This window comes from Dermacentor andersoni, chromosome 1 (genome assembly GCF_023375885.2).
Source record: "Dermacentor andersoni chromosome 1, qqDerAnde1_hic_scaffold, whole genome shotgun sequence".
Taxonomy (NCBI): Eukaryota; Metazoa; Arthropoda; class Arachnida; order Ixodida; family Ixodidae; genus Dermacentor; species Dermacentor andersoni.
In genome coordinates, this window is record NC_092814.1 from 351,078,354 (window position 1) to 351,093,992 (window position 15,639).

Below are 15,639 nucleotides of genomic sequence, written 5' to 3' on the forward strand. Positions count from 1 at the left end.
TCAATACATGCAAGACTGCCACGGGAATGGCCACTCGAGGTCGACTGTTAGTACAGCGCAAAAGACGAGGACTGAAGGAAGAACACAACACAGGCGCTGTCACACAGAAACATACTCAAGGCACTTTGCGAGATTCTCAGGCTTCTTTCATGCTCTAAAAACACATTATGTAGCACATATTGAGCCACAGATAGCTGTACTGGAAAATTTTCACGTTGCTCTACAATTTTATAATTGAGACTTTTTATCTAATTACATTTGAGAAGTTGATTAATTGATTAAGACTAATTAGGTAATTAGGCAAAATGCAGCAAATCCAAGTATTTCCAAGAGACAGGAAACAACATTACATAGGTTCTGTGCAGCTAGATGGCATATTCATATTTTTAAAAGTTTGCTAGAGTTACGTGGGATAACCTGCATACCTCCTATGGAACAGGTGTCACACCAATCACTCTAAGTAATGCCGCTAAACTAGCCATTGCGCTCAAAACATACAGGGTAAAAAAGCAAACTCTAGGTAAGAGCATACCAAGGCCTCTATTGCTGAAAAGGGAAACTGATGGGAGGCGCCCGATCTCCGGCCATGAAGCTGCTTCATCCTCACAGTTGGCAATGAAACGACCGCAGCTGCAGTCCTGAAATAAAAATGAAAAATTTGACACTACAGTGATCACACAGAACACAAAAAAGCTGGTCACAAGCTTATCTTGGAGAACATCTGCTGCTACATTAGGTTTTGTATATTCGTCAGCTTATTGTTAAACTAAGCTTGCCAATATTTCATATCTTAATGGCTTTGCTCTTTACAAACCAATACCTTTGCCCAACTCATGCACATATGCACTACTTAAGCTATGAGATGTTTACTGATCCCTTACAATGAATGGCTTCTAAGACAAATTATTTCACACAAAAGGATGCATAACTTATGAGTGTTACTGACATTGAATACCAAGGTAGTACCTTTTTTTATAGACAATCGCGGACTTGAAGCACATTTTTCTCACAGATACAGGTTACAGGTTGATCGGTCTGCCCTTTTTTTTTTTCACCAGCAACAGAAATTTTGTTATTAATACTCGTGCAATATAGGATGACGCTGTGATGTGTGATATGATCCTGAGTTGAAAAGCGCAACTTCTTTGTGTTAATTTGGCACCTAGAATTCAATACTAAATATCTGTACCCAATAGGCAATGGCACAGCAGCAAAGTAATTAAACATTAAACAAGTTCAGGTATCCAGAGCACAGCGCCAGCTGTTGAATAACAACATTGCACAAGCATCGACTATATAGATATAACGTAGTAAGTGCACCGCAGGCGTAGTGGCGGCCTCAGAAAAGAACACAGGCATGGAGCGACGTGCCTGTATGACCTATCACCGGCAATGCTATCGCGTAAATTGATATATCTCGTCACGGCACGGGCACCGTTTTCTGCCGGCCGAGGTGCCGGCGCCACTGGTACTCACCTGCTCCGGCCGCCGAGGTTCAAGTGACGGCGTATCCAGTAATCTGAACCCAAGCAGGACACATGTTACCGCCAAGCAGTACGCTAACAATAAAGAGGTTCTTATACTCTGACCGGCAGCTCATGCGGCGTTGACCCGTAGTGCCGTTGGAAGCTCACCACACGCTTTTAATACCACAAACGCGCCGCCGACATTTCACGCCCGTAGATCAAAGTCGACGGGCGCAGGCTCTACATGCTACGTGCCGCAGTCGCGCACTGTCTGCACAATCAACGACGTGGGCGCGAAGAGACACAGACGATAGAAAGGAGCGTACTGGCAAATCTGCACAATGCGCGCTAAATGGGCAACACTGCACACAATCGCACGAGCTAGGGGATTGGCGCCACGTACGCGCCAGCTGGCAGATACCGCGCACAAAGAAGCGCCGCCGGTTCTCGCTCAAATGATCGCTGTACAAAACTCACACACGCGCACCGCAGTAAGCCCTTAACGAGCCGCCACATTTTCAGGCCGCGGTTAGGCGGCGAAGCTTAGCTCACCTCGCACTGCACGTAACTATTATGGTAGTGGCTTGCGCTTCGGGGATCATGTCGAATGCTCACATCCGCCCAATTAAAGACGCGGCAAAGTCCCTCATTATATAAAATCCTCATTTTTAAGTACACTCGCTTGACTCTGAGCACTCAAGTCGCCTCGATTACGACAAAGCTCGAAGAAACACAGTGATCGTGCAAAATGGTTCTGGACGGTCAACTGTCGCGCCATGTTGTATCGAGACCTTCAACAAGTCATATCAGCGCGTCTCCTCACTTAGAACACATGCACACTCATAGAACATGTAATAATCGTTCAAAGTCACTTACCGTGGAGTCTTGGGGGTTCAAAGCAGTGAGAAACATCAACCACGGTAGAAGAATGTGCCGTCGCTGGTCGAATTGCCGTCGCTGAAAGCTGCTTCAACGCGCAAGGTAGATGTACAGGCTCGTCCACTCTTAGGGTGAACACGGCTCACCGTGGCCGCGCTCCGCGGGGCGCCAGTGCGTCCGGCGCGGCGGCGCATCGAAGCGAAGCGACGCAGGCGCACACGGACCCAGGGGTGGCGCTTCGCGTCGTCTGCTACAGCGCTGGAGCGCGCCGCTCTGGCTTTGCTGTAAAGTCCACTTCGCTAGACCCAGGGGACTGAGCGACCGATTCGGCGTTGCGGGAACGCGCCCTTCACTAACTTGAGCATTTTCCAGCTGGTTCGGTCTACAGCTTGTGAACAGCCTGCTTAATCAATATACATTAACAGAAACAAGCTTATCACCACATAAATCACTTAGCATGTTTTTATAAGTGATGAGGGTAAAAATACGGTCATTTTCTTGCGCTCTTTATTAGGCTGGGGCATAGAGGCGACGCTTGATAGTCGTGTCAGAGACGTCACCCAGCCTGAGGCTGTTCTTAATTTCCCGAACGGTGGAGGAGGTCGGGCTTGCAGCAGCCGCCGCAACAATGGTCATGTATTCAGCTTCAGTGGTCGCTCTTTACGAGGAGCATTTTTCACAGTTTTCAGTGGCCTTTTTGTCATCTCCGATAGAACGCGTTGAGAATAGTTTTGTAGGCACAGATCTACGATGCGTCGTCTCTTTTTTTCCGGTACCCGCGACATGGCTAGTTTCCGAAAGTGCACCGAGGAAATAAAATTATCCTACACTGTTACAGCGTTTTTATCGCCGAAGTACCATGGCAACCAGCAACCGAACAAAATGCAATTCATCATGCAAGTCGACAGAAATGCGTCTAATGGAAACACCTCTGGTGTCTTTCGATTTGACGAGTCATCCCAGAATGTTTAACTCATGAGCGGCCAGTCACTCACTTGAGCAGCCGTTGGCTGCACCGCATCACCATATTAAGCTAAGATGGGGTAGCATGACCTAAGCAAACAAAAAAAAGTGGTGGGGGCTCGGCGGTAGATCCGGCTAACGCCCATGGTCAGTTAAAAAGTAGACTGGCCCGACCACAGCAATCTGGCTTGGGCCGGGCTTGGCTTCTACAAATGTCGAGCCCATTGGCCGACCACCGGCTTGCTGTCCGCAGACGACACCGGGCCGGCCTGATGACCGCCGGTTTAATTACCGTGGCCGCGTTCGTCCAACATCGCTTATTCGCGGCAAGGGTTCCTGTGCCGTACTCATATTTGGGTTTTACCCACTCAGCCTCGCCCCCACCCCTAACCTCTAAAAAAAAGAAAAAGAAGAGAGAAATCAATTCTTCCTTTTCTCCAAATTTATCCGATGCTCACCTATATTTGAGCAACGCAGAGGCCATGTGTCGCTTTGGGACGTATACCGCACAATTAACAAATTATTATATGCTAGTATGCATATGACCTATTCCGAGGAAGTACTGAAATGAAATAGAAGCGAATTACGACCTAATTATCCGGCAAGACGTAATTTAAGCTAGAAAACAGACATGTAGATTATAGATTTTCCACTCCAATTACCTATTCCCAACGGACAGAAAAAGCGTTCGCATGCGGCGTGCATTGACTCCAAGGAGAAAAAAAAACCAAAAATACGACGGCGCCACATGCTTTACTTCACCTAATCAACGTAATCAAATAATCGACCGACGATTCCTCTAAATGAGAATGTTACTTCTCGCATCAGGTAGCCGTCAAAGGACTGGCACCGCTTCGGTGATTTTACCCAAACTGTGACAACAAAAATGAATTTAGTTTTTTTACAGGATGTAGAAAGATGAAAAGGGGGAGTAAAATTGCCGCCAAATTAGTTGCTATGCCGGGGAGAGCGCTTTCCTACATCGCGTAAGCGCTTCATGCACCCCTACCAGAGATCTTAACGCGTCAATAAGAGAGTCGCGAAGTAGCGGATGTCTCTTCTTCGTTGCTGTCGAAGTAATATTATTGCCCTCCTTAATGGTAAAATCGATGGCAAACATGATGATGCATGATTGAACAATCGCTCTATAACTTTCTGTGGAATTTATTGCGGGTTTCGGTCTCTTTCTTAGGTCAATTAAGCAAATTCGTTCTAGCATCAAGACATGCGCGATACGGCGCGCTGGGCTCATCACATGATGACTCCAACGAAGACGAGCGCGCCTAATAGGTTTCTCGGTATGCACTACACCAAGTGCTGTGAGAGTAAAATAAAATGGCCCCACCCTAATAAATAGCGCGAAAAAAATGACTGTATTTTTACCCTAATCACTTATTAAAAACATGCTAAGTTATTTATGTGGCCAGAAGCTTGTTTCTGTTTATATATATTGATTAAGCAGGCTGTTCTCAAGCTGTAGACCGAACCAGATGAAAAATGCTCTAGTTAGTGAAGTGCGCCTTCCCGCAACGCCGCCTCGGTCGCTCAGTCACCTGGGTCTAGCGAAGTGTACTTTGCAGCAAAGCCAGAGCGGCGCGCTCCAGCCCTGTAGCAGACGACGCGAAGCGCCTCCCCGAGGTCCGTGTGCGCCTGCGCCGCTTCGCTTCCATGCGCCGCCGCGCCGGACGCACTGGCGCCCCGCGGAGCGCGGCCACGGTGAGCCGTGTTCACCCTAATGCCGATGCTAGAAGTTTGCCGGCGCGCGGCGAAGCTGCGCCGGCGTGCACCAATGGGAGGCTGCGACGCCTCGCAGGCGTCAACCAATCGGAGGCTGCGGAGCCTCTGGCTGCTAGGCCTGTAATGGCCGACCGTGCGGAGACGCCGGCACCAACGATCGTCCGAGTGTTTTGGACGCACGACGCGCGCGACAGTGTTCCTGAAAGACAGTGTTGTAATAGTAGGCCGACAACGACACGATCAACCGACCGACGACCGTGGGTTGTGGCAGTGCGACGTGGATCCGAAGCGACTTCGAACGACGCCGACTAATCCAACCTGCCCACTGGGTTCCGCCGGGCTCGGTACGATCGTCTGCTAAAACAGCCAACCGAATCACGATTGCCGCAACGTCTGTGCTTGTTGTATGTGCATATTGTCGTGCTCAAAACGAATGGAAACACGTTTACGAGCTCCGAAGTCTGGATAATCAACACTCGCCTATCGCCGATGTTGTTTACGTTACGCGTAGGCCTAGCGCGTCCATCGAGTTCGTAACTGGCGAGTGAACGAACTCACCTGAGAAACTCTGTCGAAGGAAATGAATTTTCAGGTCCGTTTGGTGCTGCAGTGATTTAAAATATGGCACTCTTGACTTCGTGTGACCTGTGATGTGGTGAATGAACCGTGTGGAAGTTGGGTTGGTCAACCGCGGCGTGTTTCGTGTGGTGTCGGTTGACTCAAGTTTAACGGGCAAGCTCTGCGCTGTTTCCAGTGGTAAAGATAACTCCCGAAAGCGAACTACACTAGTAGCCGAACTATTGGAAGTACTTACATAATCAGCCGTGCCGCCTGTTTCAGATGACATTGCGCTCTTTTATTCGGCATGTGAATCCAGTTCAGTACAAGTTCACTGTACTCATTCACTCACTTCTTTCAAGTGCGACCGTCTTTTGGGCTAGTTGGGGATAAATCGCTCGTGTAGCAATCAAGAACACTGACGCACTGAAGCATACGTGGCAACGCAGTCATATTTGAGTCAGTGTGTCGTTATAGTTGAGCACTGCAAAAAGAAATTATCTGTTTGCAACGTGTGCCCTAGGGCGTGTGCAGTGCATAGCAGCACCTGCATCATGCAAGACCTATGCATGTAGCAGCGTATACCACGATTGCTTCGATGCCCGCTTCAGAAGCAGCAAGTACTGAGTCAATGAAACTGTAATTGAATTTTTATCTCACTTTTTGCTTATGGAAAGTGTAGATGGTGTGAGTGCATTGTGGGGAAGGTGAAAAGGTGTCATCAGTGTTTTGTGCAGTCAGTATGCTTAAACTGCTGGAATCCCTTCAGCCTCTACTAAAATGTTTCTTGCTGCGATACTATAAATTGTAGTCAGGACAAAGATGTACTCAAAACCAAGTTACTAATGCATCTGCCCAGAATGTGTTTGATTAACAAGTTAACGCTTCCACAACAACAATATGCCGATGAACAGCATATGTGCTTACAATAAATACATTCCGTAAAGGTGAACGACTGGGCCTACAATATCAAACTTTGTAGTAGCACCGTAAAAAGTGCTGCCATGCGTATCAGCCACAACGAAACTGCTGCACGTCCAACCTTCTTCCTTGGAGGCACTTCTATAAAGACTGTTCGGGCCCTTCTCATTCTGGGTGTAGCATTTAGCTGTTCTCTCAAATTTTCCACATATGTCACCAGCACTGTATGTAAGCACCGGCCCTTTCTTGGGTTTGTGTCCCGTGTGTCCCTTCCCTGATGACCTAAGGTTTTCCGAGCACTCTACACTTCTATCATTCTGTCACGACTTGAGTACTGCTCATCAGTATAGTTCCCGTACCAAACTCGCGAGGCTACAAAACTTCAGCTTGTTTTGTGCCTGGACAATACGCACCCTTTACTCCCGTCTTTTCGGTTGTCACAAGCTCATGCCAGCCTTCGAGGATTGCCTCAAACCCCTCAAGTAGCACACCCTGCAATACCAACGCAACATTGCACTAGTCTATACTGCAGGGTGTTTGTCGTCTCTCTGGACAGCACTAATCTTTCTTCAGTTCGTCTGAACAAGTGGTCAGCACAGCCTGAGCCCTCATCACGCCTCTATGGCCCGACACCACAACTCCATGATTATATCTGGCATGCAGAGCTTTCTCTCCACCCCCCTGGCGATTTGGATTCTCCTTCCCAGGAACCAGACTTCATTGGCACTCCTGTGTGTTGTGCACCTGTCGAGTGTGTGCGTGTGTGCTGTGCTGTGTTATTGAGCAAGTGTGTGTGCACGTGGAGGGGAAGGAAGTGTCTTCTGCATCCTGCAAATTCCTGCTTTAGATGGCTTGTTATCAGATTCTCTAACATACAGGCATCAGCCTTCTTTGTAGTCTAGTGTGCCAAGTTACCACTAAGATTATTATTATTATTATTATTATTATTATTATTATTATTATTATTATTATTATTATTATTATTATTAGAATCATTACTTTGACCACATTGATTGTGTTGAAGCCAGCGTGACACATAATTCAAAATATTTCTGGAGCTTTGTGGGCTCTCTTCTAAAAGGAGTGCCAAAGATGTACGTCTTCTTCATGAAAATAGTGGTGTTGTCTCGAACACTGCTGATGCCTTTGCAGAACATTTCTGTTTGCTATATGGTGTGAAATATGCTTCAAGTAACCTTCCTTCTCAGTCTGGCGCAGTGTATGCTAACAGTCAATGAAAACCTCGTTTCCAAGTATATGAAGTGCCTTAAACTTTGCCTTAAACTTTCCCTTTCTTGTGGTGTTGATGGTATTTCCTCCACAGAGCTTAACCCTTTGAGACGCTGTCTACACAATTGGGCACAGCAGGAGCGTGCATCAATAGCAAAAGCACTGATGAAAGTAATGGTATTTAAAATGTGTTTCATACATCTTGAAACACTTATTATTGGAACTGTGCTGCAATTTTGAATAATGTGCAGAATGTTTTAACAAAATGAGTGAGAAGGTGGACGGCTGGGTGTTGTTACTCTGTGTCAGTATGTTGTATGTAGCTGGTTCACTTCTTTCATTGTTTTTTACAATGTCGTGCACCAGGCATAATTGTCAAGTGGCTGGATAAGTGCTTTTCAAGCTTTTCAAAACACGAAATAGTACATGTTTTCATATTTTGTGTTCCTGTAGTGAGTTTTCGCATGGAGTCGAAATTTTGTAAACTTGACAAAACTCGCTAAACTATTGAAAATTCTTAATATTTGCTGCGGCTGTACACTTCCTACAATTCTGAGGATGCAAGAGATGTGGTGAAAGCAACTTTTCAATCAACGGGATAAAGTGGTGTCTGAAAGGGTTAAGATGTATGGAAGCATACTTGTTCCTCGTTCTCACAAGCATCTTCAATAGTTCCCTAAAGTCTAGTACCTTTTCTAGCACTCGGAAGGTAGCATGAACATTGCCCATGCACAAATCAGGTGCTAGATGTGCAGTTACTAACTGCCGACCTATATCTATCCTCTTCAGTGCGTCAGGTGTTTGAATCGATATGGGATTCCTCGCTTTCTGTTAGTGCTAAGAGCATTTTAATAAATGAACAGCATGACTTTGTGTGCCGACATTTCAGACTGTCAACAGTGTTCACTACTGCATCGACTTCCAAAAAGACATTTTTTCACTCTCGAACTGGTGCAGAAACAATAAGTACTCTTAAATGCTTCCAACACTATGGCATTAAGTTATATGCACAAAACGCACCATGTGAAATTTTGATACACCCTACGTGATGCTCCACTCCTTAGGGTCGATGAAATGAAAGATCTTGGTGTGTACTTCGACAAAATGCTAAGCTTCTCTTCACATAGATAATTACACAAGATGTCCTTCACGCTCTTGGAATTGCATGCCGTATATTGCATGATTTCCACTCACCTGTTGTGTTTCTGAAATTCTGCTGTGTGCCTCCAACTACTAGAGTATGCCTCTGTAGGAGGGGGGTGCAATGAGCAAATCTAATTCTGACCTCATTGAACGCATCCAGAATAAATTGATGTCTATCTTCAAGCACCACTTTTGCCATTCTGGCGACCACAGTTGAGCCTTTGTTCCTGCACCTTTTGTTCCTGTATAAGGTGGTCCATGACATTATACATTCCTTAAAGCTTCTTGATCATATGCATTTGTTTGTGCCGCAACAGTATACCAGGTAGCATTCCACATTCGTTGCCTGGGCTTGTTACAAGATTGTGCTAATAAGACTCGACTCCAAAACATACTTCAGAGTTCATTTCCTGTGTTTTGTGTATCTGTAAATAATCGCGTAGGATTAACTCCCTTTTACTTTTCCGCGTTTCCTTTTTTCCCTATTTGTTTCTCTATCTTCCATTTTTTTGTCTACTGCATTCATGTTTTCTCTACATTTTGTTTCACATAGTGCTCGTTAAGTGCACCAGTACAAAGGCTCTCTAGCTGTTCCTGGGCACTACAATAAAAATTTGAATGATTGACTATTATCGTAGTATAAAATTGTGCTTTTTAAGTATGTACTAGTATACTATTTTAGTGCAGTAGCTTTCGTGCAATTAAAAAAAGGGCATGAATTAAGAAGAGAGAGAGAAAATGATAAATGAAAGGTAGGGAGGTTAACCAGGACTGAGCCCGGTTGGCTACCCTACACTGGGGAAAGGGAAAGGGAGACGGAAAGATTAAAAGAAGAGAAAGTCCACTGGGGATATCAGTCGGTCACTCAGTCTGGATCACAGACGCTGACTCAATCCGGTATCTTTCAAATATCACAGCAGCGCTTTTGTGGCCTTTTGTAGCTGCGATATGCGAGGCCATGGTCCCAAGATCTTGTTCAAGGTGAACGGCTTTCCATCTAGCTGATTGAGAGCTCTGCAGAGGTCTTGCCTTTCATCTTCAAAAGATGGACAGTAGCACATTAGGTGTTCTATGGTTTCCTCGACACCGCAGGCATTGCACTCGGCGCTATCAGCCATTCTAATCAAAAATGCATATGCACTGGTGAATGCAACGCCCAAACATAAGCGGCACAGCACTGTTTCCTCATTTCGCAGAAGACCTGATAACAGCCGCAGTTGCATAGAGGGATCGAGGGAATGCAATCGATGTTGAGTGAATCCAGGTGTGTGCCACTTTTCCAATGTCAAAAGAGTGTGCTAGCTTGCCTAAGTGTTGGGCTGTGTCAGTCTGCGATAAAGGTACAGAAATAAGGGTTGCTCCTTCGTGGGCTTTCGTAGCAGCTTCGTCAGCGAGGTCGTTGCCGGAGATACCGTAATGACCAGGCAGCCACTGAAACACGACGTCGTGTCCTTTCATGATCATGTGATGGTGCATTTCTCGTATCTCCGACATGAGTTGTTCACATGACCCGCGACGGAGAGATGACAGAAGACATTATAAGGCCGCCTTTGAATCGCAGAATATTGCCCACCGATTAGCCGGTTGGTTATTAATATAATCAACGGCACCTCGGAGGGCAACAAGCTCCGAACCGGTCGATGTTGTCAAATGAGAAATCTTGTATTGGATGCTTAGTGATCGTGATGGTATAACCACTGCGCTGGTGGAGCTGGTCTGAGTTAAAGAACCATCCGTATATATGTGGACTCGATCAAAGTAGAAAGTGTGCAAACAATCCAGAGCTGCTTGCTTCAAGGCCAAGGTAGGCAGGACGGTCTTCTTTCTTATCCCTGGAACCGTAAGACGCACTTGAGGTTGCTTTAAACACCACAGAGCTGAGGTTGAACGTGCTGAGGGTGTGAAGCCCGATGGTAAGGAGGCACGATGGATGCTGACCTTGTTGGAGAAGGACGCCTGTGGTCGTCGTTCTGGCATGAATTAAGAAAGTGCAATAATATGCTATGTGCCTGATCATATGCATTGTGCTATTCATTTCTTCTGGGTTTTAATAATGGCTGGCTACTCTATGCAGTGTTGTGCAATAAAATAATATGCCACAGCAATTATTGCGGGCCTCGCAGAACAAATTGAATATATCTTTCTCAGTCAAAACATATAGCAGGCTGAAAACAATAAACTGCAATTTTTCTTTTTGTGGTGACGAAGTGTATAAATTGTGAAAATAACCTGTTTATATTTTCTAATGTTATGCAAATGAGCTGCTCCCATACATTCGAATAAGTGCTTCAATAGTACGACTTGGCAAAGGGCAACGAAAGACTCCTATTAAAACCCTCTAATTCTCAAGCTTGTATTATCTGACGGTATGTCATTTGATTAATGTAAAGAAAGGCAAACTTGATATGTGGAAACCAGTTACAATAGAACATGGCCCTTACACTGTGAAAATGTTTTGTAGCAATACACTCAATGTGAAGGCCTCCGGATGGGGTGTTGATGCGTCAAAACAACCTAGAATAATAGAGGTGCTCCATGGGCTAGATTTGGCAGAATCAAGAATTGGGGGGAGACAAGATACGAATTGCATACATTTTAGCTATTCTAGTTTTTTTTTTTTTTTTTTTTGAGTGCTACAGGGGTTTCAATTCTGTTTTGCTGATTTTCTCAGAACCCACTTGTTCACGTTTCTCTCATGCACCAACAAGCATAATTATATTGACACGGATGCTTTATCTGTATCCGGTTACCGTATTTCACCGGCTAAAAAATGTTAAACGTTATCGCTCGGTGCAGGATGCACCTGAACGTATCGGAAGTTTCGCGAATGTTATCGATGGTTCTGTCTGTTGTCGACGAACCTTGCTAATCTGATTGCATACGCGACACGAATTGTGTTGTAGTTTCTGGAAGGCACGCGGACACCAGCGAATAGGCTGTAACTTTCGACGACTGCCGTATGCAAACCGACGCGCTTGACCCACAGATGAGATTTTCTACGATTGCCGACATTGCTCGCCGCCATCGTTGCGATTGAGCCGGCACTATTCATTTACCGTCACTACTACGTGGCAATATTTCCAACACAGATTTTTTTCAGTTACACATTGCACGCCTAATTCTTACATAGTTGGCTGTGCAATAAGCTACCAAAAAATGAAATGGTGCAACAGTTTTTGATATATGGCATCGTCGTGCAGGTGTTTGCAAAGCGATCTTGCAGACAGACGACGCGCGAGCGCTGATGTCGATATTTTATACACTATTGTTGCTTCAAAAATAAAAACAAACTGTTGCGGCAGGTGTATATTCATTATTCAAACGTGTTTTTAATATCTAAAAGCACATACAGATCAATAACTTATTGTTTCGAGCTTAGTTTACAGCAAGCTGTTTTAGGCCGGACTTTGACGGATGAAGACGGAGTAGTCCAGCAACAGTGCGCCGCAGCCGAGGAGCGAGCTTCGGCGCGCGTCGGAGCTTTTCTCCAGTGGTTGCGCGCCCTTTACCTCCAGCCGAAGCGAAGCGACGCATTCGCTTGCCAGCGCGCGCCGAAGCTTTCGGCGCGTGCCAGTGGTTGGGGCATAAGAGTGGACGAGCCTGTACTTGCAACGCGCGCGCGCGCGCTCCGAAGGCTGGTGTTCCTCCGCGCGTAGTTCCGACTTCGGCGTCCTCTGCAGCACCAAGGCGCGGCTACTCCGAACAGAAAAACAGCGCCGACACACATTGCGCGGGATATTTCGAATCTGACTGCAGAAATAATCCTACTGAAATTGTCGCTGCGGCTGACTGCCTTGTTGGTCATGGCTGAGTTATTCTTTTCTCTGTTTGGCTCGTCTCAATTTCCCCTACGCCACCGTTATTCCTTGAAAACCCCCATTTTACAACCGCAATGCCCCTTCAAATGGGGTCGGGGGTATAATAATGGTTCTAGCTTATTTTACTTCTTCTCGTGGGCGTACTCATTTTAAGCTAGGGGGGAAAAATGGCATATCAACTGTTAAAACGCCCATATGGGCTCATTTGTGTTTACAGTGCAGGTGTTTCTACGAAGACTTGAAGTAGTATTAATAGCTGTTTTGAAACAAAAGAACGGTTGCTTCAGAGACATGCCGTCAGTGATAGCGACCACGGGGTGACGAATGACACGTGGTGATAAGTTGCTAATTAACAAAAACCCATTGAATAACTTTTAAACATTTAGTTTTAGCGCTCTTCGTAATTGCGAAATTGAAGTGATCTCTTCGTACAAACTACATCAACTTTTGGATATGGAAAAATGCGATTACTCGCGAAACTGTGGCACGATGAAATTCGAAGACGTGGAATCGTTCCCCACCTGCGGCAAGTTGTTTTTTCATCCATTTTCATTACCATTAATTTATCATTTCTTTAATTCAATTAGTACGCGTAAGCACAAGTAATTTACCCTATGTTGTCCTTGGTGTCTTTATTTGTTGGTGTCTTACGATACGATTAATAAAAATCGGGCTCCTTGGTTAATGCCATTTCTTCTCGTTTATTACATAACAAGCGCCTCGAATGCGGCAATATCGATGCCTTCCTGTAGCACGTGTGGGCTTATTGACCAGTTGCCTTCACCCCAAAAGATTACGAACTCGTGATGCCTGCGGCAGAAAGGATGTTACACATCCGCCGCCAAGGTCTGTGAGCGGTGGCGCAGGCTAACACTCCCAAGGCTAGTTCTAGTAAAGAAAAACATAAATACCCAAGAAAGGGAATGGGAGAACGGCGCCGCGGTAGCTCAATTGGTAGAGCAGTGCATGCGTAATGCGGAGACGTGGGATCGTTCCCTACCTTTGGCCCAAGTTGTTTTTTTCATCCATTCTCCATTAATTTGTCACTTATTTAATTCATTTAGTAAGTACAGGCAGTTTCCCCTGTATATGTTGTCCTTGATGTCATTGTTTGTTGGCGTCTTATAATATGGTTAATAAAAATCGGGCCCCTCAGTTAAGCCCATTTCTTCTCCTTTATACCTATGTACGGCGTCACTGGCAGTGCTGGCAAAGGCACACATTTCTTAAAACAAATGAAAAGAGGACAAATTGCTACGGGAGTGAATTTTTTTCTGTAGCCTACACACTAACACATTGTGAGTAAGAACATTTTTAGAAGAACGGATTCTTTTTTCTGTCGCGGGGCTCACACAGTCTTATATGTCAGAAACCGGAGACTTTTGATATTGTTTTTTTTTTAACTGTGGGGAGGGGGTCTATTCTCGGGACGTGCTTCAGCGAACGCTAAAGAGGGACTTTCCACTAGATCAATATGGCATAAAATTTCTGAACATTGCCACGGCCGAGTACCGTACGACTTGATTATGATGACTGGCCTGCACTGTCAATGCCGCGCCCGTATGCAGGGGTCTCACAGTGATACGGGCGTGGCGGCCTCCCGGCTGTTGTCCCGCGAGTACACGACACTTTTTGTAGAAATCCAAAGACTGCAAGAGCGTGTTCCTGAGTAGCTGTCGAGGGTAGTGCCCATTGAAACGCTCAGGAAATTTTAAACAACGCCAGCCCAGCTTGACTGAGGCTTCAAGCTGGAAAATTATTTGATAGTTTGTTGTACTAGTTTGTTGCATTTCGCTTTGACCTGCAATAAAAATAATTCTTTATTCTTTATTCAAGAATTACCCCGCATTGCCCGAAGGCGTTATAGCAGGGGGGTTACAGGAGGGAAAAAAACAAATCTTCATTCGTACAGCACACTTGCTCTTCACACAGCTGATTCCACTACACAATAGTTTTGACAAAAAAGGAATCCGCAAACAAGTACGTCCTGGCACGGTACTCGCGGATTTTAAGTGAATGGTCATTACGCCTAGAAATACAATGTGGTTCTTTCAAGTAGCTTTTACTGCTAATTCCAGTCTTATTATTAAATATGAGGTATAAAAACTTCAGTCTCAACTTTTTCCGCCGAGAGGAAAGCAGTTCCCAATTCAATTCGAATTTCATTTCAGTACAACTTTCTCTCCGCCCATACCGCCCCAGGACGAACCTAGCAGCTCGGTTTTGAATTCTTTCCAGTTTATCAATCAAGTTTTTTTGCGCAAGGTCCCAGACGGCACAGGCGTATACTAAAATTGGGATCACACATGTTAAGTAAGCAGTTTTCTTTAGGTTCGGCTGTGAACATTTCAAGTTCGTCTGAATAAAATTGAGTGCCCTACCAGCTTTTACAATGACGTCATCCACATGAGCAGACCATGAGCAGTCGGATGATAGCGCCACACCTAGATACTTGTATATGGGTTCGTTCTTTATCAGGGTATTATTTATCTGGTAAAGAGTTACAATCCGTTTCTTCTTTCTTGTAAAACATACATTAACACACTTTTTTTAAATTCAAATTCATCTTCCACGTGGAACACCAAGTATTAATACATTCTAAGTCAAATTGTAACATGGCAGCATCTTGTTCACTCTTAATTTTCCTATAACCAACACAATCGTCGGCAAACAACCGTATACATGAAGAAATACCAACAGAAATATCATTTATATAAAGTAAAAACAAAGTGGCCCTAAGACTGAGCCCTGTGGGACTCCTGACGTCACATCAGCGTATGCCGAGCTTTTGCCGTTCAAAACAACACATTGTCGGCGCTGAGACAGATAATTTTCAATCCAAGCGAGTACGCTTGAGTGAATATTTAACATTTTAAGTTTAATAAGAAGTGGATGTGACACTGTGTCGAATGCCTTGCGAAAGT